This window comes from Aotus nancymaae, unplaced genomic scaffold (assembly GCF_030222135.1).
Source record: "Aotus nancymaae isolate 86718 unplaced genomic scaffold, 86718_ANA_hifiasm-v0.15.2.pri h1tg000003l, whole genome shotgun sequence".
Classification (NCBI taxonomy): domain Eukaryota; kingdom Metazoa; phylum Chordata; class Mammalia; order Primates; family Aotidae; genus Aotus; species Aotus nancymaae.
In genome coordinates this window covers 36,068,799-36,096,220 of record NW_026988414.1, presented here as the reverse complement: position 1 = coordinate 36,096,220, position 27,422 = coordinate 36,068,799, and the positions used below count along the sequence as shown (strand labels likewise).

The 27,422-nt window shown below is 40.8% G+C and overlaps 1 protein-coding gene across 1 annotated transcript in view; it reads left to right on the top strand.

Moving 5' to 3' along the window:
* Positions 1-27,422, top strand: part of MELK (maternal embryonic leucine zipper kinase) — a 148,710-nt gene that overhangs the window by 110,812 nt on the left and 10,476 nt on the right. The window contains exons 20-21 of the transcript XR_010343903.1: positions 6,082-6,183; positions 7,930-8,067. The gene's annotated coding sequence lies outside the window, so the exon portion shown is untranslated. The remainder of the gene's footprint in view (positions 1-6,081; positions 6,184-7,929; positions 8,068-27,422) is intronic.

The window sequence follows — 27,422 nt, the reverse complement described above, 5'->3', positions numbered from 1 at the left end:
CCTCGGCCTCCCAAAGTGCTGGGATTACAGACGTGAGCCACCGCGCCCGGCCCTATTCCACCTATTTTATATTCATCTTTTCTTGTCTTTCTTTAGTTCAAATACTTTATATTATTTTATTATTCGCTATCTATTAACATGTTGTACATTGTTTGCTCCCTTGTTAGTGATCATGCTAGATTTTAACATGCATGGTTTATTATAGTCTACCATAGCATTTTCCAAACAAAGAAAACATTTTCCAATAGTTTAAATACATTACCTACTTCTGTATTTTGCATTATTATTGTCTGCATTTTAAATTTCAAAAGACATTGCAGTTACTGTGTTTTACAATTAGTATTCATTTATATTTACTCACCCATTTACCCTTTTCATGGCCTTTGATTTCTTCCTGGATTTTGTGTTTTTACTGCCTTTTACCTTTGCATAAACAACTCCCTTGCCGGGCGCGGTGGCTCACACCTGTAATCCCAGCACTTTGGGAGGCCGAAGCGGGTGGATCACGAGGTCAAGAGATCGAGACCATCCTGGTCAACACGGTGAAACCCCGTCTCTACTAAAAATACAAAAAATTAGCTGGGCATGGTGGCGTGTGCCTGTAATCCCAGCTACTCAAGAGGCTGAGGCAGGAGAATTGCCTGAACCCAGGAGGCGGGCCGAGATCGCGCCATTGCACTCCAGCCTGGGTAACAAGAGTGAAACTCTGTCTCAAAAAAAACAAAACAAAACAAAAAAAAACCAACTCCCTTATATATGCATTTTAGTGCAGGTCTGCCAGTGGGGTGAATTCTCATTTTGTTTGTCTAAAGACATTTTTATTTTACTTTCATGTTAAAAAGATTTTCCCACTAGGAATAGAATTCTAGATGGGCAAGTTTGCTTTCCTGCCTGTTCTTTCAGCATTTTAAAGATGCCATTGCATTTTCTTCTGGCTTTAATAATTTCTTTTGATAAATCAGCTGTCAGTTTTATTGTTGCTTTTTTTTTTTTTTAAGAGTCAGGGTTTCACCATGTTGGCCAGGGTGGTCTCAAACTCCTGACCTCAGGTGTCCACCCTCCTCGGTCTCCCAAAGTGCTGGGATTACAGGTGTGAGCCACCGCGCCTGGCCTATTGTCACTTCTTTGAAAGTAATGTTTATTTTCCTCTGGCTGCTTAAAAAATTATTTGTTTTTGGTTTTCAGTAGGTTGACTTTGATATACATTTTGTTTGTTTTGTTTCTTGGAATTTGTGCTGATTGGAGTTTGTTGAGAGACTTGAATTTTTATGTTGATGTCTTTTATCAGTTTTGAAATATTCTCTACTGTTATCTCTTCAAATGCTGCTTCTGCTTCATTCTTTCCTTCTGAGACTTGACTCATATGTAAGTTAAACCTTCTCCTTGTGTCCCACATGCTTTTATTCCCTTTTGTATGTTTTTCACTCTTTGTGTGCTTCAGTTTACTTACTAACGTGTCTTCTAGCTCATTAATTTTGTCTTCTTGTTGTGCCTAATCTGCAGTCATACTTGCGTATCGATTGTTTTTTTTAATGGAGTCTTTCTAGACACTGAAAAAGATTATTTCTTTTTTAAAATTGTAAATATTTTGTTTTTAAAAATGTTTTTAAGAGATGGATTTTCACTCTGTTGCCCAACTGGTCTTTAACTCATGGGCTCAAGTGATCCTCCTGCTTCAGCCTCCTAAATAGCTGGGATTGCAGGTGTGCATCACTGCACCTGGCTTTTGATTCTTCAGTGTGGTTATTGTATTTTTAACTTTAAAGTCTTTATTTGATTTAAAAAAAAAATTTCAATTCTCCAGTGAAATTTGTCATCTTTTCGTCTCTTTATTTTGTCTTCTATTTTCTTGGACATAAATCTCAGCAATTTTTAAAATGTCCTTGTGTAATAACTCTAGTTTCAGAATCACCTGTGGGTAAATTTTTATTGTGTATTTTTTCCTTTCATTTCTCAACATGATTCTTAGAATGTCTGGTAATTTTTATTGAATGCTAGATACTGTATATTAAAAACTGTTAAAGCTTCAGATAATATCTTCCTCAAGGAGAATTCAGTGTTTCTTTGTCAGGCAGAGAGGGTCAAAGGTGATCAAATTAATACCATCAGGACTGAACTGATGTTTTCAATTGAACCAGGGCTTTCAACTGAGAGTCTGCTGCATTTATCAGGATCCATGCTCCCAACAGGTCCTGAAAGATACCTAAGTTTTACCTCCTCAACACTACTAGATTGTAGAAAACTGCTTTTGGTTAGTTTTTAGCTTAATTTTTTGCTTCCAGCTTTGCACACTTCAGAATGTCTTGGGGAAACTATGTGTTTGAGGCTCCCCAAGTCTCCAGTTTTGTTACTGTAGCCCTGCACAAACATACAAAGCTCTACTGTTTCTCTGGTCCTTGGCAGTGCCCTCTGTCTGGATAAAGCCTGAGGTCACCTCTCTGCAGGTCTCCCCTCTCCAGCATTTTGGCTGTTAATCTTCATAGCTTCAGTAGCTCCCTGATGCTTTTGAACAAACTTTTTAAAATTTTTTTAATATTTAATTTTTATTTGATTAGTTTTTGGGGAACAGGTGGTTTTTGGTTACACGGATATGTTTTCTAGTGGTGATTTCTGACGTTTTGGTGCACCTGTTACCCAAGCAGTATACACTGTTCCCAACATGTAGTCTCTTAACCCTCACCCCGCTCCCACCTTTCCCCCGAGTCCCCAGAGTTCATTATAACATTCTGGTGCTTTTGCATCTTCATAGCTCAGTTCCCACTTATAAGTGAGAACATATATTTGGTTTTCCATTCATGAGTTACTTCATTTAGAATAATCGCCTTCAGCTCCATCCAGGTTGCTGCAAAAACATTTTTTAATTCCTTTTCGTGGCTGAGTAGTATTCCATGGTATATATATACCACATGTCTTTATCCTCTGGTTGGTTGATGGGCACTTATGTTGGTTCTATATCTTTGCAATTGCGAATTGTGCTACTATAAACGTGTGTGTATGTTTCATTTTCATAGAATGATTTCTTTCCCTTGGGCAGATACTTGGTGGGATTGCCGAATCAAATGGTAGTTCCACTTGTAGCTCTTCAATATATGTCTATACTGTTTTCCATAGTAGTTTGAACAAACATTCTTTCTTTTTTTTTCTTTGAGACAGAGTCTTGCTCTGATGCCCAGGCTGTAGTGCAGTGATGCGATTTTGGCTCACTGCAACCTCTGCCTTCTGGGTTCAAGCAATTCTTCTGCCTCAGCTTCCTGAGTAGCTGGGACTACAGGTGCCCACCACCACGCCTGGCTAATTTTTGTATTTTCAGTAGAGACAAGGTTTCACCATGTTGGCTGGCCTCAAATTCCTGACCTTGTGATCTGCCCGCCTTGGCCTCCCAAAGTGCTGGGATTACAGGCGTCAGCCACCATGCTCTGGCCTTTTTTTTTTTTTTTTTTTTTTTTTTTGAGGTGGAGTCTTGCTCTGTTGTCCAGGCTGGAGTGCAGTGGTGTGATCTCAGCTCACTGCAACCTCTGCCGCCCGGATATAAGTGATTCTGCTGCCTCCTCAGCCTCCTGAGTAGCTGGAATTACAGGTGCGTGCCACCGTATCAGGCTAAGTATTGTATTTTTAGTAGAGATGGGGTTTCACTATGTTGGCCCAGCTGGTCTCGAACTCCCGACCTCAGGTGATCCACCTGCCTTGGCCTCCCAAAGTACTGGGATTACAGGCGTGAGCTACTGTGTCTGGCTGAACAAACATATTTTAATACTTTTTTTTCTAGTTCTTTGCAGGAGCGTTAATCTGCCACAGACTATTCTATCCTACTTTGAGGGAGAAGTCTACTTTATTCTTAAATACACAGATTAAGGCTTACTCAGTTTATTTTATGACACATTGATTAGTTGCAACCTGCAGTTTATGAAATGCACAAAGGATAAATGTAGTGAGACAAATCCAGGAGATGAGTAGAATTATCAGATATTGAGAGGTGTTTAGTTGTCAACGGGGAATGAGATGCTGGAATGAAGAATGTGCTGATGTTTCTGGCCCAGACATCCAGGTGGATAGGCAAGCCATTTATCAAGATGAAGTAATAAAACAGGAGAGGGCTCTATTTTAGAGAGTTGAGATTAAATTTACTTTTGCTCACATTGAGTTTGAGATACCTATATGATATCCAGGTGGAAATTTCTGATATGCAGAAGGAAATACTTATTTGGAATCCAGAGAGAGATGGGAGCTGGAGCTGTGTATTTGTTACTCATTAGTGGATAGGTAGAAGTTTTCAAATCAATTTTATTCATTTTTTAGTCAATCACATCAATTCAACTGACAAATGCTATTCTACTACCCTTCAGACTGGATCAAGTAAAAATAGGCACTGTGCTAGTTAGGCTAAATCTTTTCTTTTTTTTTTTAGATAAAGTCTCTGTCACCCAGGCTGGAGTGTAGTGGCGTGATCTCAGCTCACTGCAACCTCCATCTCCCGGATTCAAGCAATTCTCATTCTTCAGCCTCCGGAGTAGCTGGGATTACAGGCGCATACCACCATGCCTAGCTAGTTCTTGTATTTTTTTTAGTAGAGACAGGGTTTCACCATGTTGGCCAGGCTGGTCTTGAACTCCTGACCTCAGACGATCCACCCACCTCGACCTCCCAAAGTGTTGGGATTACAGGCATGAGCCACCATGCCCAACCTAAATCTTTTCTTTAAGGAAAATAAAACATCAATGGCTGCCATATCATCTAAAACCTATCACTTAGTTCTGATTTTGTAGAACCAAAATTCAAAGTGTTATATAGATATGAGTTAAGTAAACGAGGCTGGGCTAGTTCCTAAGAGGCAAATATGATCAGGTTGCTGGCACTAAACTAAATCTGTACAGTTGTAAGTCTGCCCCATTGTCTGCTGTCAGCCACACCTAGGCTTCTTTGTAGGGCATTTAGAAATTTTATATCCAGAGGAAGGCAGCATGAAGAGATGATAAGGGAACTTATGGCTGAAGAAATTAAAGGTTTGGATCCTGAAAAAACTCAGGGCATTACCCTCAAATAGCTAAATGACTGTCACATGTGGGAGATTTTGGGCCTTGTTTTGGATGACAGTAGCAAGCTGTATTAGGGTTCTCTAGAGGGATGGAACTAATAGAATATATATATATATGAGTTTATTTACAGTATTAATTCACATGATCACAAGGTCTCACAATAGGCTGTCTGCAAGCTGAGGAGCAAAGAGAGCCAGTCTGAGTCCCCAAATTGGAGAACTTGGGAGTCTGATGTTCCAGGGCAGGAAGCATCCAGCATGGGAGAAAGATGTAGTCTGGGAGGCTAGGCTCGTCTAGTCTTTTCTTGTTTTTCTGCCTGTTTTATATTCTAGCCTTGCTGGCAGCTGATTAGATGGTGCCCACCCAGATTAAGGGTGGGCCTGCCTTTTTCAACCCACTAACTCAAATGGTAATCTCTTTTGGCAACATGTTCACAGACACACCCAGGATCAATACTTTGCATCCTTCAGTCCAATCAAGTTGACACTCAGTATTAATCATCACACAAGCTACGTAAGTCCAGTGAGAAGTTAGAGGTAGAGGTTGTATCTTATTCATCTTTGTGTTTCCAGCATGTAGTAGAGTCTGAAACACATCAGAGGCTCAGCATATGCTCATAAAGTTGAACCACATTGAACTTGAGCTCACACTGAAAAGCTTTCAGCGGCACTCAAAGCTACCTGACAAGAGAAAGAGCTGCTTATACAGTGGTTTCCTTGTTGGGTTGTTCAGACATGTTGGACAGCCATTCATGGGATATTGTCATAGAAGGGATTTAAGTATTGAACTAAATCCCATTGTCTTAAAAGCTTCCTTTAACCTTAGCATCTGTGATCCAGTAACAATATGGAAGATAATGGATCAATTATTTGAGTGTTTGTTGGCTGTAAGAGAGAGAAAGAAAATAATGATCACAGACACTATGCTGAATACTTTATATCAAGGAGCAGCAAACTATGGCCTGTGGGCCAGCCTGTGGCCTCTTTTTGTGACTTCTTATTGGAACATAGCCATACTCACATTGTTTGTGACTGCTTTTGTTCTACAGGGGCAGAATTGAGTAGTTTTGACGGAGACTGTAAGACCTGCAAAGTATAAAGTATTTACTATTTGAACCTTCACAGAAAAAGTTTGCTGACCCGTGATTTAGGTAAGTATAACAACTCTGCATATTTTACATATTAACTCATTTATCTTTACATTAACTCTGCAAGATAGATGATGTCCCTTGTTTTTTTATTTTTTATTTTTGAGACAAAGTCTCTGTTACCGAGGCTGAAGTGCAGTCACACGATCTTGGCTCACTGCAACCTCCGCCTCCTGGGTTCAAGCAGTTCTCCTGCCTCAGCCTCCTGAGTAGCTGGGACCACAGGCACGTGCCACCATACTTGGCTAATTTTCTGTATTTTCAGTAGAGATGGGGTTTCCTCATGTTAGCCAGGATGGCTTAATCTCGTGACCTCATAATCTGCCTGCCTCAGCCTCCCAAAGTGCTGGGATTACAGGCATGAGACACCATGCCTTGCCTGGTGTTCCTTTTTACAGAAGAGGAAGCTCAAGCTCAGGGAGGCAAAGTAATAACTTTCAAGGTCAAAGAACTTATAAGTGGTTTGGATTGGAACCAGGTATGGCAAGCTCCAAAGTCCATGTTCTTTTTAATACTAGAAATAGAAGTTCTACCTCTCCTGAAATCATACCATATATGAAAGCATGATTATATATATTTATTAAGACATTGCCTTTTATAGCAGCATTCTTATACAACTGTTTAAGTATAGGAAAACTTCACCAGTACAGACCAGATTACTGTGTATTTACTGCAGTTGAGAGTTATATGATTCTTATTTGTAAAAGTAACAAGTTCAAAGTGTTTTCCTCTGAATAAGAATACAGTCTACCAAGAAAATAATCAAGACTTTCAGCTTCTAGGTTCCACTGTAATTTCATGCATTTTAAAGAACTTTCTGTTGTTGTTATGTAATATAGGACCTATGGCATTATGTAATTTAAAGAAGAAAATTCTATTCTTTGCAATGATTTATAATTAAATATTTATTAATAGTTGTGAGACTAATCTCTTTACAAACTAGAGAGATTTTGTGATAGTCTTAAAAAATGGTGTAATTTCAGTATATATGAATTAATTGATTTAGGTTGTCCCATAAGCTTCCTGAAGAAAAATATAAAACTTTTCCAATTCTTTCCCTCTTCTCTGAAGAGGGAAAAATAGACTTACTATTCATTATTTTCTTTTCAGTAGATATGGGATCACACTATATTGGCCAAGCTGGTCTCGAACTCCTGGCCTCAAGTGATCCTGCCATCTCAAAATGCTAGGATTACAGTTGTGAGGTACCGAGCCCAGCCCTGATGATTTACTGATAATTATTATTGACTCTGAGATATGTATATATATATTTGAATAAAGACCCTGGGACCCTTCTGCAAACAAAATGGTGAAGCTGCGCTGAAGAGCAGATTTAGCAGAGAGTAGCAGAAAGCACTGGACAAGGAGTCTGAAGACTTAGCTTCTAGTTCTGACTCCCACTTACTATCTATAAAATCTCAGATATCTAAAATCTCCTTAGGAGAGCTCACCTCTCTCCTAACCATCAATTTTCTCATCTTCATAGTGGAATAATAATAATATCCTGTCAAATAAGATAGTAGATACAATGATCTTTTAGAAACCATGAAGACAAAAATGATCAAGACATCTGGATATCAGGTGGTGGTATTAGTAGTTTTGTTGTTGTGGGTTTATTTGTATTACACAACAGATCTGGGGTGCCCGTTGCCAAGTGTGGGGGCAGTGCCACCTGCAATAAATGTCGAGTGTGCCTCTCTGATAGACTGTGGTACAGACACAGATGCGATGTCACTGCTCTTTTCCTAGGTAGATGTACTCTAGCCGGGACTTTTTCTGGCTGGCCCAATACTCATCCAGCAGGCTCTACATCAGGATTTGGAGTGAACCTTGGCAGAGATTTAGCTTGTTTCTGAGTTAAAGGAATTGAAAGAAGCTGTGAGAAAGGTATGGGAGACTCTGGAAAAGGGATTGAAATGAAGGTACTGTGATATTAAGTCCTATGTTCATTGGTATTCCTAGAGTATTGGGTATTGTTTTTGAGTGTAAGGTGTTGTGAGGCACCTTTCTTTGGAGAGTAAGTTTATTGCAAAAACTGTCTTTCACAGAATTCCTGTTCACTACCATGGCAAAATATCCTATCCCCACTGCCATGTCTAATAGTATTTGGAGTAATCAAAGAGTAAGCAAGAGGCTGAAGGTTAATGTATTAAAATGATGTGATTCAGTGCCTTTGATGTTTCCGACTCTGTAATGAGGCATCTAGAGCACATACTATAAGCAGGAAGGTGAGGTGATGGCGGTGGTTAACATGCAAGTGTGAACTGCTGAACCCTGAGAAAGTCTGTTTATTCTGGCATCAATAGGGATACAGATCCTCAGAACCCAGGTGACTTGATGATGTTGTTGGGAAAATAGTAAGAAGCTAAGGAAACCTCAAAGAAAATGGATTAGACAGGAAAATGTAACTGGAATGCAGAGAATGTAGGATAGTGGAGATTGGAAGGACCTCAGAATAAGGACCTGAAAGAAAGAGCACAAGCCTACTCTAGGAAAACCTGATGGCCAGGTAGTGGCTACACAGATATCTGGTTCAACCAGAAGCCAAAAGGCAGAGTACCTCCTATACAAATAGAGGATCCAGCACCATCAATGTTCAGAGTGGTTCTTTGTCAGTCTTGGATCTTCAGATAAACTGCAGCAAGAAGCCTTACCCCTATGCAGGAGGGCCTAGGGAAAGAGTTCATGCCCCCAACAGGTGAATGGTTTGAGGTATCTGGAAGGTCTGGTCTGGGCTTTAACCTGGTGCTTGTTAAAGGACCCCACCTTTAACAAGCACCAGGTTAAAGCCCAGACCAGACCTTCGAGGTCCCCAAAACTGTCATCTCTAGAAATGAGTTTGATTATAAGGGTCTCAGGGGAGGAGAGGAGCATGTTGAGAGGTGAAAGAATTCAACAGTTACTTGGATGCCCCCCTTAACCCTTGCATGGTCAGTTGTTACCTGAAAGCGTTAAAGTAACAGGAGGATCATTTGACTGTGGGTGAATCCTTCCCTTAGTCCTGTACTTTTTGTGCCTTGGGAGTTATCTGCCCTCAGACTGATGTTTGAGGAGTATGGAGACAGAGTGACAGGGTGAGGAGAACAAAATGTCAAAACTGGGTGTAGTGCTGGCTCACCCTTGTTAGACACATGACCTTGAGGAAGTTGCTGTATCCCTCTAATTGCTTTAGTTTCACTGATGTGAAACTAATGCCTGTGAGACAATAATTTTATAAAGAAGAAATTAGAATGTCTAGAAATGTCCTGTAAATGACCTGAATTAATGTATATGAATCATATAATTTTGCACAAAATGGATGTTTTAAAAAATGCACTGGGAGCTGGCTTAACATCTAAAAATAAGTTAATGTAATGCACCACTTTAAGAGAATAAGAGACAAAAAAACCCCTACATGATCATTTCAATAGATGCAGAAAAGAATTGACAGAGTCCAACACCCTTCTGTGATAAGAATAATCAACAAACTAGGAATCGGAGGGAACTTCCTCAACCTGAAAACCCAAAGTTAGGATCATACTTCATGGTGAAAGATTGTATGCTTTTTCTCTATGATCAAGTACAATGCAAGGATGTCTGCTCCTGCTACTTCTGTTCAACATTGTACTAGAAGATCTAGCCAGGACAATTAAGCTAGAAAAAGAAATAAAAGTCATCCATATTGGAAAGAAGAAATAAAACTATCTCTATTTGCAGATGACATGATCTTGTATATATAAAACACTAAGGAATACACACATACAAAAACAAAAAAACTGTTAGAACTAATAAGTTTAGCAAAGTTGTGGGATTTAAGGTCAATATATAAAAATGAATTTTGTTTCTATACACTAACAATGAGTAATCTGAAAATGAAATTTAAAAAACAAGAAAGAAAAATACTTAGGAAAAAAGTGTAGCACATGTACACTGAAAACTACAAAACATCACTGAAAGACGTAACTCAATAAATGGAAAGACATTCCATGTTCATGGATTGGAAAACGTACTGTTGTTAAGATGGGAGTGCTCTCCAAACTGATCTACAGATTCAGTGCAATCCCTATCAAAATTCCAGCTGTGTATTGTTGTTGTTTTTAACAGAAATTGACAAGCTGATTCTAAAATTAATATGAAAATGCAAGGACCCACAATAACCAAAACAATCTTGAAAAGGAACAAAGTTGGAGGACTGACACTTCTCAGTTTTAAAATTTACTACAAAGCTACAGTAATAAAGATGATGTACTGGCATAAGGTTATATATGTAAGATCAAGAGAATAAAATTGAGAGTCCAAATACAAACACATTATAATTGTATTATTGTTTTAGTTCTCTCATAATAACCACAAACGTAGTGGTTTAAGACACAGATTTATTATCTTACAGTTCTGTAGGTCTGAGGCCTATCACAGGTCCCATCAGGTCAAAATTAAGGCACTGACAGGGCTGCATTCCTTTCTGTAGACACTGGGTAAGATACATTTTCTTGCTTTTTTCAAATTCTAGAAGCAGCCTACATTCTTTGGCTCATTGTTCCCTTCTTCTATTTTCAAAGCTAAGAGAGGCAAGTCAAGTCTTTCTCACATAACATCACTCTGACTTTTTCCATAGTCACATTCCCTCCAACTCTGAATTCTTCTGCCTCTCTCTTTCACTTTTAGTGATGCTTATGATTACATTGGGCTCATTCGGATACTGCAGGTTTATTTTCCTATGTTAAGGTGGGCTAACTGGCAACCTTGATTCCATCTGCAACCTTACATGTAACATATTGTATCTGTAGATTCCACGAATTAGGATGTTGTATGTGTGTAGGGGGTCACATTCTTCTGATCATTACAATGGCCAATTAAGTTTTGACCAAGATGCCAGGACAATTCAACAGGGAAGGAATAGTCTTTTCAATAAATGATGCTAGAACAATTGGATATACACATGTAAAAAAAAAATGAAGTTAGATTCCCTAACTCATACCACATATAAAAACTCAAAATGGATCGGGGACCTAAATATGAGAACTAAAATAACAATTCTTAGAAGAAAATATAGGAGTAAATGTGACCTGGGCAATAGTTTCTTAGATATGCTACCAAAAGCACAAGCAACAAAAGAAAAAAGTTATGCGTTAGACTTCACCAAAATTAAAAAAAACTTTTTGTTTCAAGGGACACCATCAAGAAAGTGAAAAGACAACCTACAGAAAGGAAGAAAATATTTGCAAAAACTTACATCAATTTGCAAAAAGACTTGTATCCAAAATATAAAAGAATTCTTAAAACTCAACAATAAGAAAGCCCAATTTAAAAATGGGAGAAAGGTCTAAACAGAAAAAAATAAAAATAAAAATGGGCAAAACGTCTGAACAGATGCCTCACCAAAGAAGATATACAGACAGCAAATAAACATACGACAAGATGCAACATCATTTGTCATTAGAGAATTTCAAATTAAGAGATACCACTACACACCAATTAAAATGACTAAAACACACACACACACACACACACAAACACACCCCAAACAAATAGCAAATGCTGATGAGAATGTGAAGCAGGAACTCTCTCATTGCTAGCTGAAATACCAAATGTTACATCCACTTTGGAAGACAGTTTGACAGTGTCTTACAAAATTAAACATAATCTTACCAGTAATTATGCTCCTAGGTCTTTACTCAATTGGTTTGAAAATTTAGGCCCACACAAACACCTGCATACGAATGCTTAGAGCAGCAATTTATAATTGCTAAAAATTGGAGGCAACCAAATGTCCTTCAGTAGGTGAATGGATAAACAAATTGTGGTACATTTATGCAAAGGAATATTATTCAGCAGTAAAAAGAAATGGGCTATCAAGCCATAAAAAGATATGGAGGAAACTGAAATGTATATTTCTAAGCTCTTTATCTTCCTCCTTTGAGATGGGGTCTTGCTATGTTGTCCCGTGATCAGCCAGTTGATCCAATACCATTTAATATTAATTTCTTCTTCCTCTTCCTCCTCCTCCTCCTCCTCCTCCTCCGAGATGGGGTCTTGCTGTTTGCCCAGGCTGATCTTGCACTCCTGGGCTTGAGTGATCCTCTTGCCTCAGCCTTTCAAATAGGTGGGACTACAGGTTCATGCCACGGTACCCAGCTTATTCATTCTTGACTCACTTCTAGCCTCATTTAGCTCAGGTATTCAGTCAATATTTATTGAATTTGAACTTCACACTTCTTGCCTGGTGGTATATGGAAAAGAAAACACGTATCATCCTGCCATCAAGATGCTTAGGGCCCTAGTGAAAAGCACACCGGGTGGCACTAAGATGCATACAAGATTATATATAAGATTTTTTGGTGTGTCATTTCTACACAATCCTCACACAAACCACCTGTTTCTCACAGCATATGAGAGAAGGGTCTGGCATATGACCTCTTTTTCCTACTGTGAGATGTAGTAGAATTCTCTAAGACCAGCTGTGGTGTTGAATCACTGCCTATGAGGCTGTGCACATTAGTGGGAAAAGCACTAGATTTTGGAACTCAAGCACTTGGACTCCAGGCCTGGAATACCTTGGGTAAGGCACTGCTTATTTGCAGATTCGGTTCTGTATACATGCAAACATACACACACCTAATTTAGGATTCCTCATAGCTGACACCACAAATGACATCAGGGCTTTTTGGAAAAAAAACTCTCCACCTTTTTGGAAAGGTGGAGAGCTTACCTATATAACAAACCTGCACAGTTACCCCGAACCTAAAATAAAAGTTAAAAAAGTTTCAGCAAGATAAGTAGTTCCAGCAGGGTAGCTACAAACAGCTAACTGTGTGACATAAAAATACTCAAAATACAACATTCCTTCCCGAGATGCTCTGGCCTGAACAGCGCACCTCCTCTACATTTAGGTGTACATTCTGCTGACTTCCTTGGTATTCTAAATTCTCAGCCTTGTTTACACAATCTCTCTGGAAAACGCCAGTCGTTCCCTTCATGGAGAAGAATAACTTTATAGAAGCATAATCCAAATGGGCAAACACAGAGTATAGAGCAGAAAGATATAATTTCAGGCTGGGTGCGATGGCTCATGCCTATAATCCCAGCACTTTGGGAGGCTGGGGCCGGTGGATCACCTGAGGTCAGGAGTTTGAGCCCAGTCTGACCAACATGGCAAAACCTACTAAAAATACAAAAATTAGCCAGCGTGATGGTGGGTGCCTATAATCCCAGCTACTCAGGAGGCTGAGGCAGGAGAATCGCTTGAACCCAGGGGGTGGGGGTTGCAGTGAGCCGAGATCTGCCACTGCATTCTAGCCTGGGCGACAACAGTGACACTCCATCTTGAAAAAAATAAAAAGAAAAATATATAATTTAATAGGAGACTTTCAAAGAAGTTTGGTGGGCCAGGCATGGTGGCTCACACCTGTAATCCCGGCATTTTGGGAGGCTGAGGCAGGCAGATCACTTGAGCCTAAGAGTTCGAGACCAGCCTAGCCAACATGGCGAAACTCCATCTCTATAAAAAATACGAGAATTAGCCAGACATGGTGGCACACCCCTGTAATCCCTGCTACTCAGGAGGCTGAGGTGGGAGGATCACCTGAGCCTGATGAAGTCAAGGCTGCAGTGAGCTGTGATTGTGCCACTGCACTCTAGCCTGGGTGACAGACAACACCCTGTTTCAAAAAACCAAAGAAAAAGTTTGATGGCTAACAGGAAACTTCTCACATTTGTCCTGAGTGACATAAACCAGAGGCCAAAGGTGAGAGTGGTGGTACTTCAATATTTCAATGTTAGAGGTACAAAAAAGAGCTTTGGGGAAGGGGCTATTTCTCAGAATTTAGTTTTTTTATTTTATTTTTACATTTTAATGTATGCTTAAATTTGATTTTGTTTTGGGCTAGATAGTAAAATTAGGAAGCATTGATTTGCAGAATTTCAGAGCCCAAAGGGCCTTTGAGATCAGAGTCTACTTCCCTTCTCCTCATCCCCTCTCCTGTCCCTGCCATGTCCTTACTGAGAGGAGGATGTTGTTTTTAGAGAGAGAGAGATGAAAAGAAATCACAGGGGACAAGTCCAGGGTGACAAGATCCACCATCCATCATGGCTCCTGACTATGAACAGTTGGAGCCTTTCTCTTTACTCTGTGAGTTTTTTTTTAATTAACCTTTTTTCATTTTTCCTACTTTAGAATTTCACATTATAGTCCTTTGTTCATTCTCCTCTTTTCTCTCGATAATGAAAATGGATATAATGTGAACTTAAACTCACTTGCCCTGGGTCATTGCCAGTGCTTAATAAAAGTGTATTAGTATTTGTAGTAATGATAATAACCCACAGATAATGATGTCGCTAAAGACCAAAGGGTCCCCTTGCATGAGAAGCCCCCCCTTCTAGTCGCCTAGCTTTGCCGGATTTAACAGAGACCTTGACTGCTTCTGATAGTCATTGTCCCTTCTAAATTATCAAGGTTTCATGAAGACAAGCATTCTTCACTTAAGGGTTTTCCAGACTGTCTGATGTGCTGGGCTCTGTATAACCTTGTTCCTATGTCATCATATGTCATGCTGCCTCTCAGAAATTGTTCCCTGATGTTTGCAAAAACGAACTTCTTAAAGAAATTCCCTTTGTACACACACACACACACACTCTTCACTATTGGAAATGATTAGATTGAAATAAGTGGGTCAGGGTTGTGAGGGGATTTAAAGCTGTGTTGTGAGAAGTGGTGAGAATAATAGAGGTGACCAGGCTTTGCAGAGAGAGACTGAGGAGGAGATGAGACAGTCATCTTCAAAAATCCGAAGATGTGTGCAAAAGGAATTTGGCCTCTTCTCTACCTCTATGGGGTAGACCCATACAGTATTAAAAAGACCAACTGCATGGGTATAATAAGTCTAGTTTGGCTCGACAGAAGGCAGAACTTTCTTTTTAGCTGTCTGGGAAGGAAAGATGCTTGCCCTGGGAATGGCAAGTTTTCTGTCCCTGGAGTGCTCACACAGAAGCAGCAGAGTCCCTCCATTAGGACTGCTGAGGAGTGGTTATAAGGATTAGGCAGTGTTTGAACTAAATTACTTGGGGTCACCTTCAAACCCTGAGAGGCAATAATTCTATAAGGTCCTTGACTTCAGAATCTAGGACCTGGATTTTAGGTTGTAGAGAGGGAGGAGTTTCTTGATAGAAGTTCGAGTGTAGGATCAGGCTTTAGGAAGGAGAAACTGAGCCCTGTCCAATGGCCCAGCATCTCCTGTGGCCCCATCCCAATACACGGTTAGGTCTAAGCCTTAGGCAAACTGCAGCTAGAGCCAGCCTTTGTAAGCCGTGGCTCTAAAAAGTAGGTGAAGAAGTTGAAGAGAGATGAGAAAAGAAACAGTAAGTCATCAAAGCCAAGGGTGGAGACCTTCGAAGGAGGGATAATTGGGATACTGGATGCTGCAGAGGATAAGGAGTCTAGGAACGAGAAGAGGGCCTTGGATCTGTCAAGGAGGAGCCAGGGGTAGTTTTCAGAGTGTGCTAGGGGCAGAAGGTTGGCTTCAGGAAGACAAGAGAATGAGGGGAAAGTGGAAGCAAGAAGCTCAGACTACATGCTCATGAATTTGGCTGCAAGAATAATAGGGTAGAGACTATACCAGTAAGACCTATGAAAATCAAAGGCAGAAGGGAATGAGGATGAAGGTGAAGAAAAATTGCTTCACGTTGTAGACAGAAAGTATGTTATGAAGAGGAGAGAGAGGACTTCCGTACAGTATTTACAGTTTGTAAAGTGCTTTCCAGGTCCATGATGCAATTTGGTCTTTTAGATAATGTATTAGTCCATTTTCACACTGCTGTGCAGAACTACCTGAGACTGGGTAATTTATAAAGAATAGGTTTAATTGACTCACAGATCTGCATGACTGGGGAGGCCTCAAAAAACTTATGGCAGAAGGTGAAGGGGAAGCAAAACACATCTTACATGGTGGCAGGAGAGAAAGGGAGTGGGACTACCACACATTTAAACCATCAGATCTCAATAGAACTCACTCACTGTCATGAGAACAGCATGGGGGAACTGCCCCCATGATCCAATCACTTCCCACCAGGTCCCTCCCTCAACATGTGGGAATTACAATTCGAGATGAGATTTGGGTGGGAACACAGAGCCAAACCATGTCATTCTGCCCTTTGCCCCTACCAAATATATATCATGTCCTTCTTACATTTCAAGACACAATCATACCTTCCCAACAGTCCCCAAAACTGTTAACTCATTCCAGCATTAATCCAAAAGTTCAAGTCCAAAGTCTCATCTGAGACAAGGGAAGTCTCTTCTGCCTATGAGCCTGTAAAGTCAAAAGCAAGTTAGTTTCTTCCAAGATACAATGGGGGTACAGGCATTGGGTAAATGCTCTCATTCCAAATGGGAGAAATTGACCAAAACAAAGGGGCTATAGGCCCCATGCAAGTCCAAAAACCTAACAGGGCAGTCATTAAATATTAGATCTCCAAAATTCTCTCCTTTGACTCCATATCTCACATTCAGGGCACACTGATGCAAGAGGTGGGCTCCCAAGGCCTTGTGGCTCTGCAGGGTACAGCCCCCTCAGCTGCTTTCACAGGCTGACGTTGAGTGTCTGAGGCTTTTCCAGTTGCATGGTGCAAGCTGTTGGTGGATTTACCATTCTGGGGTCTGGAGGATGGGGGTTCTCTTCTCACAGCTCCACTAGGTAGGACCCCAGTGAAGACTCTGTGTAGGGACTCCAACCCCACATTTCCCCTTTGCATTGCCCTAATAGAGGTTCCATGTGAGGGCTCTGCTGCTGCAGCAGACTTCTGCCTAGACATCCAGGCATTTTCATACATTCTCTGAAATCTTGGCAGAGGTTCCCAAACCTTAACACTTGTCTTCTGCACACCCACAGGCCTAACACCACAAGGAAGCTGTGAAGACTTGGGGCTTCCACCCTGTAAGGCAACTACCCAAGCTGTACCTTGGCCCCTTTTAGCCATGGCTGGAACTGGAGTGGCTGGGACACAGGGTACCATATTCTGAGGCTGCCCGGAGCAGCGGCCCTGGGCCTAGCACAGAAAACCATTTTTCCCTCCTAGGCCTCCAGGCTTGTGATGAGAGGGGTTGCTGTGAAGATCTCAGCAGCCTCTCCCATCACAGGAGAAGTTTCCCTGGAGAAAATGCCCTGGAGACATTTTCCCCATTGTCTTGGCTATTAACATTTGGCTCCTCATTACTTGTGCAAATTTCTGCAGTGGGCTTGAGTTTCTTCCCAGAAAATGGGTTTTTCTTTTCTATCACATGGTTAGGCTGCAAATTTTCCAAACTTTTACCCTCTGCTTCTTTTTTAAACATAAGTTTCAATATTCCAAACCATCTCTTTGTGAATGTCTGTACACTTTGAGAAAAATCCAGGTCACATCTTAAATGCTTTGCTGCTTAGAAGTTGCTTCTGCCAGATACCCTAAATCATCTCTTTCAAATTCAAAGTTTCACAGATCTCTAGGGCAGGGTCAAAATACCATAAGTCTTTTTGCTAAAGCATAGTGTGAGTTTTGCTCCAGTTCCCAGTAAGTTCCTCATCTTTATCTGAGACCACCTCAGCCTGGACTTCATTGTCCATATCACTGTCAGCATATTGGTCAAAACCATTCAACAAGTCTCTAGGAAGTTCCAAACTTTTCACCATCTTCCTGTCTTCTTTTGAGCCCTCCAAACTATTAACCTCTTCCTGGTACCCAATTCCAAAGTCACTTCCACATTTTCAAGTATCATTATAGCAGTACCCCACTTCCAGTACCAATTTTCTGTATTAGTTTGTTTTTCACACTGCTATAAAGAACTACCTGAGACTGGGTAATTTATAAAGAAAAGAGATTTAATTGACTCAGTTTTGCATGGCTGGTGAGATTTCAGGAGACTTACAATCATGGCGGAAGGTGAAGGGAAGCAAGGAACATCTTATGTGGTGGCAGGAGAATGGTGGGGGGAAGTGCAACACTTTTAAGCTATCAGATATTGTGAGAACTTTAGTATCATGAGAACAGCATAGAGGAAATTTGTCTTCATGATCCAATTACTTTTCTCCCTTGACACATGGGGATTACAATTTGAGATGAGATTTGGGTGGGTACACAGTGAAACCGTATCAGATAGTACCCTGCAGCCTTTGGATGTCAGATGCACAAACGGTCATCTGTTTCAGATGGGACTTGCTTTAAAGGGAACGTGAGAAATCTCTTGGTTTCAGGGTAATCTTAAGAGTGTGGCTGTGAAGGAAGTGCTCAGAGGTGGAATCTCCAAGGGCACCATTGACTCACTTGCTGACTCTGTAATCACTGTTTCTCTTCACAGCCTCTGACTCTGCTGACCACCTCCTCCATCTGCATGGCTGCCTGCCTTTGATTTTACCCTCTTCAGGTTTTCCCACCATTCCTACCACACCTCCCAGTTGGCTCTTCAGCTTCTTCCTTTGCCTGCCCCTTAATTCCAGGCTCTGATTGACCCTCTTCTCTTCATACTCTTCATATTTCTCTGGATGATACCAGTGCTTCAGTGACTCTTGATGGGTCCCAAATCTGTATCTCTGGCCTACACCTCTCTTCTCAGTCCCAAGTCCCTGTGAGCACAACTCTATTTGGATGTTCCATAGGCACCTAAAAGGCAACATTTCTAGACTCAAACTTACTATCCCCCCAAATCTACTTTCCGCATAGGTTTCATCTTTAGAGTGATACACATCCCAGGTTGCCTGGGATGATCTCAGTTGAAGCCTGTTGTTCTCAGCATAATTATTAATAATTTTTCCTTTTACTCCAAAGTGTCCTGGTTTGTATGATACGTGATGCAGTCACTCCATCCATTTTGGACGATGGCATGACCATGCACTCAAACTTATGCCAGAAATTTCATGTTTATCCTAAGTCCCTTCTTGCTTCCCTCCCACATTCTATACTGTTTGTCTCATTCCTGTAGTCTCTGAGTCCATGGAGGGGAGGAGCAGTGTCTTGTTCACTCTGATGTTCCCTGTGCCAGGCATAGTCTTGCCTAAGAAGATGCTTAGTAGATGCTGATTAAAGGGCAAGAAGATGGAGTTAACCAATGGAACGAGAAGCCATGGAAAAGCAGAGGGAAAGGTGGGCCCTACTTCTCATCCTGCAGATGAGGAAATAGAGGCCGAGGGTGGAAAATGAACTTGACCCAGGTCACAGGGCCAGCAAATGCCAGAGTCAGTATTAGACTCCAGGTCTCCAGTAACCTCTCCATGGCTCTTGTGTAGGTGGTTTAAATCTTCTTCATTAAGTACAGGGACAGCTCAGCAGTCAGTCCTTATTAGGCCCTTGTACGTGTGTGTGTGTCTCTGTGTGTGTGTCTCTTGAGGGTTTTGTGTGTGCCACAAAGGGGAAGAATAGATGTCCTTGCTTCCAACAATGTTCAGAGGAGCTGGGCAGACCTTTCAAGGCTTATTTGAGAGACATTCCACCCTTTTCTTTTTTCTCTTCTTTTTTCTCGTCTCGTCCCCTCCCCTCCCCTCCCCTCCCCTCCCCTCCCCTCCCCTCCCCTCCCCTCCCCTCCCCTCCCCTCCCCTCCCCTCCCCTCTCCCCTTCCTCCTTCCCTTCCTTCTTCCTTTTTTTGAGTCAGGGTCTCACTTTGTCACCCAAGGCTGCAGTACAGTGGCGTGAACACAGCTCATTGCAGCCTTGACTTCCTGGGCTCAAGTGATCCTCCCACCTTAGCCTCCCAAGTAGCTGGGACTACAGGCACGTGCCACCACACCCCACTAATTTTTGTATTATTATTATTTTTTTAGAGACAAGTTCTTGCTATGTTGCCCAGGCTGGTCTTGAACTCCTGGGCTCAAGAGATCTGCCCATATTGGCCTCCCAAAATGCTGGGATTACAGGTGTTAGCCACCATGCCTGACCTCCATCAGTTTTCTCCTGGAGACTTTTTTTTACCTTCTAAACATTGCCAGAAAGATTAAAACAAAATCTGTTCTCACAGTTTCTCAGGCATTGTTTTGTTGATGTTGTTTTTAAACTAAAAATCAGACACCATGAAACACATCCTCAACATGGCAGGTAGTGGGAGGCTATGATATAATTTGTTGTCCAGTCTGACACTTTTGTTGGTGGACACAAAGAAGCTATCTGACTGCTTTGGTAGAATTCTCACGCCCCATTTCTTTTAGTTCATTTCCAATTCTTCCCTTAGCTTGGTCTTGGCTAATAAATCATTTGATTTTGAGAAATATCATTTCATTTTCTGAACCTTGTGTTCTGCATTCATAAAATGAGTAGGTTAGACTACACACTTCCAGCTGCTTCCAGCCCAGAATTCTGTCATATTAAGTTCTTCTCCTCATTGCTTGGAGAAGACTTATACATCATATCCACAGGTTGAGTACCCCTAACCCCCAAGCCCAGAATGCTCCCAAATCTGAAACTTTTTGAGCTCCAAAATGATGCTCAAGGGAAATCCTCTTTGGAACATTTCAGATTTCAGAGTTTTGGATTTGGGATGCTCAACTGATATGTTGCAAATATTTCCAAATCTGAAAAAATCTGAAACTCTTCTGGTCCCAAGCAGTTTGGGTAAGGGATACTAAACCCGTACCATGTATATCTCTAATTTCTCTCTCTCTCTTCATATATATATATATACACACACATTCTATTACATCTTCACTTCTGCTTTGTTCTTGGCCAGAATGAATACCTCTCCTTTTCTTACTCTTGATACTTAAATTCATCATTTCTTAAATGTCGAATCCTCTTCCTTTTCTAAACACTCTAATATGCTTATTTCAGCCATTTATATTTAACATTAAAGTTTAATCATGGAGTTGTTCACCATAGAAAATTATTAAATAAGTGAGTTTGGAATGAGCGTGGAACAGCTGAAAAAATGAGTGAATATTTCAGAATGAGCACTCATTCTGGAAAAGAAATTTATGCATAGAAAACAATGGAGAATTACAATTAAGAGCTCTGGGGATCTCAAACTGATTTGTCCAGCTATTACACAGTCATTTCAATTTAAATTAAAATTGTAACTATTTTCTAGTCTACTAAAAATATGAGGTGTCACATTAAGAGTTTTAATGGTGCGTTCTCTGGGGAATGCAAAAATGCAAGACTGTAGCACATAAATAACTATATATTGAAGAGTGAATAAATTCTCTGCCAAAAGTGAATATGATAAAAACAAAAATGACAGTGGATTATTTTATTCCCTCTAGTGAAGCGCAGCCCACATATTAGAGCAAAAAGAGAAAACAGTTCACAGGGTGTCTAATTCCATATCACTTTGTCAGAGCTTATGAAAAGAACAACACAAAAAATTTTAGCTGATTGATGAACTCAGGCATAAATGAGGCCATATATTTTGTTCCCAAAGTAAAATATTCTTTAGCTGCAGAAAGTAGGTTGATATTAATATTTGATATCTCTGATTCATAGAAAATTGGATTAGTCAAGGTTTTAACCACTGTAGAACATATTTAAGGCAATCACACTTCTGGAGGAGAGAAAAAAATTGTCAAAAGCAGTAGGTGTGACTTCCAGGAGTGGAATGGCAGGATAAACACTGGGTGTGTGTGTGTGTGTGTGTGTGTGTGGTCATGTATGCTAGAATGGTTGGTCAGGATAGGTGGAAGTTCTAATGATGGGACACAGAAAATTTGGAATTTTATTGTAATACAAGTGAATTAAGATGAAAGCATTCAGACATCTGGATAAAAGCATCTGAACATCTAGAGAAAGGAGAGAGCTAATTGAAGAACAAGGAACAAGAGAGTTATTACTAAGTTTGACTGAGTTTCCTGGTAGCCAAGATAAAAAAGGAAATAAGTGGGTTTCATAATTCTTGTTGTCATATCATTATTTGCCTACTTCTAAGTTCTTGGAGAAATTTGTTGTTTAGAGCAATGGTTCTCAAACTTGACTACACTTTAGAATGATCTGAGAAGTTAAAAAAATTTGGATGCATGAGCCCCACCCTAAGAAATTATTTAATTTGTCTAGGGTGAGGCATGTGCATTTATATATTTGAAAAACTCAGATGGGTGTGATGCACAGCCAGGTCTATGGCTCAGTGGTTTATGGAAAAGAAATGAGTCATTTCTGTTCTGCAGAAGATGCAGAAACTCTTAATATAGCCAATTCTCATATTGATTCTTAATACAAGAAGAGTATTGATTTGCATTTCAGTGGAGGCATTTCTAAAACAATTCAAATTCAGGTTTCCTGCCACATGAAATTACAGGCATCTGTACTTTCTGCAATCCATTCTTGAAAATCAGACATTTTCTACAAAAACGCTGACTGGAGCCTATTTTCCGTTATTTCAAATGAGAAGAAAATACAATGTCACATGTCAACACAAAACCTTTGACCAAATTTTCCTAAAAATGTAATTACGGCATAATCAGATGCCTTTATTTGTGTTATAAACTATCACATTAGGATGCAAAAATGCTTACAACATCCCTTCCGTCATTAAATGATAAATTGGGCTGTTAACAGTTTTTTGTGTGCAGTAACAATGTCTCTTTCAGAGCCAGCCCATCTGAGATGCATGCTTCCCTTTTGTTGTTTCCTGGTGTGCTGCTGAAAACTTTGCATGTGATTCTGACAATGTACCAGTCAGAGTTGGAATATAATGAGAATATTTTCAGGCATTGTTTTGTTAATAATGTCACAGTGATATGTGTTTTCTTCGTAGATTCAGAGTATGCACATGCAGGTTAGTTACATGGAGGTATTGTGTAACGCTGAGGTTTGGGCTTCTGATGATCTTGTCACCTAAGTAGTGAACATAGTACCTGATAGGTAGCTTTTCAACCTTTGCCTTCCTCCTTCGCTCCCTGCTTTTGCAGTCCCTGGTATTTATTGTTCCCATCTTTATGTCTGTGTATATCCAGTGTTTGGCCCTCACCCATAAGGGAGAACACATGATATTTGGTTTTCTGTTTCTGCATTAATTTGCTTAGGATAATGGCCTCCAGCTGCAAGCATATTACTGCAAAGGACATGATTTTGTTCTTTCTATGACTGTATAGTATTCCTTGGTGTATATGCATCACAGTTTTTTTACCTAATCTGCTGCTGATAGACACCTGCATTGATTCCTGGATTGATTGATTCCTTTGCTATTGTGTGAATAGTGCTACAGTAAATGTGTGAGTGCAGGTGTCTTTTCAGTAGAAGGATTTATTTTCCTTTGGGCATATATGCAGTAAATGGAATTGCTGTGTCAAATGGTAATTCTATTTTTAGCTCTTTGAGAAATCTACAGTGAATTTTTGAAGTCATAAATATAAATTTTCCCTTTGTGAATATTTGCTGAAATAATCTATTGAAATATACATACATTCTATGAAATGTGAACTAAGAGGCACTCTACCAAGAAAATGTTACACAGAAAGACATTCTGTATTTTAAAACTTCAAGACACATGACTATGGCTGAGAATTCAATTAGTAAGAATGTCCGTTGGGCTTCAGTAACAGAACATTCTCGTTAAAGTGGATATTCATCGCCAGAAACCAACCCAGAGCTGCTGTTAAGTCCAGCAGTCTAACAATACAATCAAACGTTAATGCCATTCCCACCTGCTTTCTGTTTTACCACATTCATGGTGTTGATGATGTCTCTGCTGATGGTCACAGGATGGCCGCAGCAGCTCAGAGCACCACATCTGCTGTCAAAAGAGTCCAAAAGCAGAAAGGGAGGGAGTTTGTATTAACCCATTTTCATGCTGCTGATAAGGACAGGGTAATTTATAAAGATAAAGAGGTTTCATGGACTCACAGTTCCATGTGGCTGGGGAGGCCTCACAATCATGGCAGAAGGTGAAAGGCACATCTTGCATGGTGGCAGGCAAGAGAGAATGAGAGCCAAGTGAAAGGTTTCCCCTTATAAAACCATCAGATCAGCCAGGTGTGGTGGCTCAAGCCTATAATCCCAGCACTTTCAGAGGCCGGGGTGGGTGGATCACCTGAGGTCAGGAGTTCGAGACCAGCCTGGCCAACCAGATGGCAAAACCCCATCTCTACTAAAAATACAAAAAATAGCTGGGTGTGGTGGTGGGCACCTGTAATCCCAGCTACTTGGGAGGCTGAGACAGGAGAATCACTTGAACCTGGGAGGCGGAGGTTGCAGTAAGCTGAGATTACACCATTGCACTCCAGCCTGGGCGACAAGAAAAAAACTCTGTCTCAAAAACAAAAAACAAAAAAAAATCAGGTCTCATGAGACTTATTCATTACAGCGAGAACAGTATGGGGGAAACTGCCCTGTGATTCAATTATCTCTCACTGGGTCCCTCCCACAACACAGGGGAATTATGGGAGCTACAATTCAAGATGAGATTTGGATGGGGTCACAGCCAAACCATATCATAACTCATCCTATATATCAGGAGCAAGGCTTGTCTTTCTCACAAGCCTTCAAGCAGAATTTTGACATCTCCCTAGCAGAAATGGGTTTCATGGCCATCCATAGCTACAAAGGAGGTTAGAAAGTAGTTACTAAGCATCTGTAACCTCTGTTATGCAAGGAAGATGGAGAAGAAAGGCCAGTGGGGAGGCTAACAGAGTCCGTGCTCTATCATTTCTGAGCTATGTGTCCTTGGGCAGGTATCTTACCTTTCATGAGTTGATCGGGTTTTCCAACAGAGCACTTTTGTGTGCATTTGAAGATACTACTTTTAAAGGCTTGTCTTGATTGAGAACGAGAACCTCTTTGGAGATTCTCCAGGCACCATGGCATATAAAAGTCTCTAACAAGTTTTGCAGTAAAAAGAACAGTTTAACTTTGTGAAGTGCAGGGTTTCCAAAATGTATTTGACTACACAACCTTTTTAATAAATTGGAAACTTGTTAATATGCTGCAGACCCCATGTTCTATGGAATTCTTCAGGAAACACTGCTGTGTTAGATTGAAATTTCTTGAAGATGGCCTCTCCATCTTTAAGTTTTCAGAGTTCTCAGTAGAGTTTCCAACTCACTGCTCCTCCTCCTTCAGTCATAGGTTCAGTCTCACTTCCTCAGGGAAGACCTCTCCTCCATCCAAACAGGGTCAGTATCTTGTCCTGACCTGTATCTTGTCCACACGTGTCCTTTCGATCCTCTCCTCTTTTTCCTTAACACCATAACTGCAATCAATTATTGGGTATAACTGTAACTACATGCTGTCTATCCTGCCAGGTAGACTGTAAGCTCCCTGACAGCAAGGGTAATGTCTTGTTCACTGCTTTATCACCAGTGTCTGCCACAGTGGCTCGCACATAGTAGGTGCTCATACATATTTTTGAATAAATGTCTCATACCTGGTGAACTATAGAAATATTTGTGTAATGGACACATTTTGTTTCATTCCCCAGCACCAAACCATCTTCTTTTAGGATTACCTCTTAACCCCCCTATTTTGTTTATATGGTGAGGTGATTCCCACTAGTAATTGGTCCAGGAGTGGTTATCTGGGACAGTAAACTCCCTCCTAGGGCTTTTAAAATTTGGGATAGAAGGAAGGCTAGATTTCTTTCTTCTCAGTGAATAGAAACATTAAGAGGCAAAGCTCAGGCACCACTGTTCACCATATTTTTTTGTCTTTGACCCAAAGAACTGGAGAAGGCTGTCTGCAGAGAGAGAGAGACAGACAGAGAGACAGAGAGAAGGTATAGATATTCAGCCAGAAAAGGGGAATGAAGGGAATGTCCTGGCAAAGTCTGTACCCCCAGGTTTTGCACTGGGACCCTGCCATACTCCTGTTCTTGGGTTCCATAAACTTCTCGTTTTCCATTATAATAACTGTCTTCCACTGGGTGCAGTAGCTCATGCCTGTAATCACAGCACAACCTCGGGAGACCGAGGCAGGTAGATCACTTGGAGTCAAGAGTTCGAGACCAGCCTGACCAACGTGGTGAAACCCTGTCTCTACTAAAAATACAAAATTAGTCGGGCACGGTGGTGCATGCCTGTAATTCCAGCTACTTTGGAGGCTGAGGAAGGACAATTGCTTGAACCTGGGAGACAGAGGTTGCAGTGAGCTGAGATCGCGCTGTTGCACTCCAGCCTGAACAGCAAGAGTGAAACTCTGTCTCAAAACAAAACTTCATCTGTCTAATTGAAGCTCATTCGAGTTGGTTTTCTGCTACTTGTGAATCTTAAGTAACACAATTTGCTAAATGAATTAATTATTGGGCATAAGTCAGATGGAAAAAGAAAGATAATGCAGGGTTTTTGCATTCAACATTGTGTATAAAACAGTGAGCAGAGGTACTGCGTTGAATTCAAACTTGGTGAAACAGGACTCAAGCAGAGCAAGCCAAATTCAAGAGAAGGAAACATTCAATCTATTTATGTACATGGTGTTTTTGGGGGTCAAATGGGTTAAGAGGCATGCAGTGCTTAAAAACTGAAATACAGAAACTTTTTACAATAAACTCAAATAGACGTTCTTGGAGGAAAAAATAACTACAAAAATCCTAAACCACAGACATTACCGAGAACCTGATGGCCAACATTCTGTAGCTGTCATCGTCCTCTCTAATGCCCAGACCTCGTTTGCCTTCCCCACGAAGAGCACTCAGCCCCACGCTGCCAAAGCACCTGGCCCATCTGCATTCTGCAGGTGTGTTCAAAGTCATTCAGCTTCTTGTTTCTTGTTTGCCCTACCTGGAGACACTCTCAGGCTGTGTGAAGGACACCATCAGGCCACTGTAGGGTGACTCTTGTGACTGAATAATGCATGAAGTCAGCAGTGGCCGGGTGGGAGCCTCCCCAAGTGGGTGGTGAGTTGAGGACAGGATCTGGCCTCCATCTGTGGGGACCTGGCTTTCCAGACGTGGGATCTTTCAGATTGATGGCTCTGTCCATATGGAAGAAGTACCTTTAATATGTTTTCTTAAATGTTTCTTAGCTAGGTTGGAAGAGGGTATGGATTGACAAATTAGACAATAGTGCTTAACAGTTTCACAGGACACTTATGTCCCATTCATCTCATACAGGACTCACAATAGCTCTGGAGGTACAGGGATCAGGGTTGTTATCTATCATCTTTTTTTTTTTTTTTATTGCATTTATCTGTCATCTGTTGACAGGAAAACTGAGACCCTAAGAAGGTCTCACTTGCCCATGAGAAGATTAGTCTTCTGGGTTGACTTAAAAAAATTCTCCTAGATTAACTGAATTCACAAGATTTTCTGTTCTTAAGGCAAGTTGGAATTTAAGAATGATTTCTCTAGAAAAAGTGTGGTATTCTTAGTTGGGCATGGTGGCTCACACTTG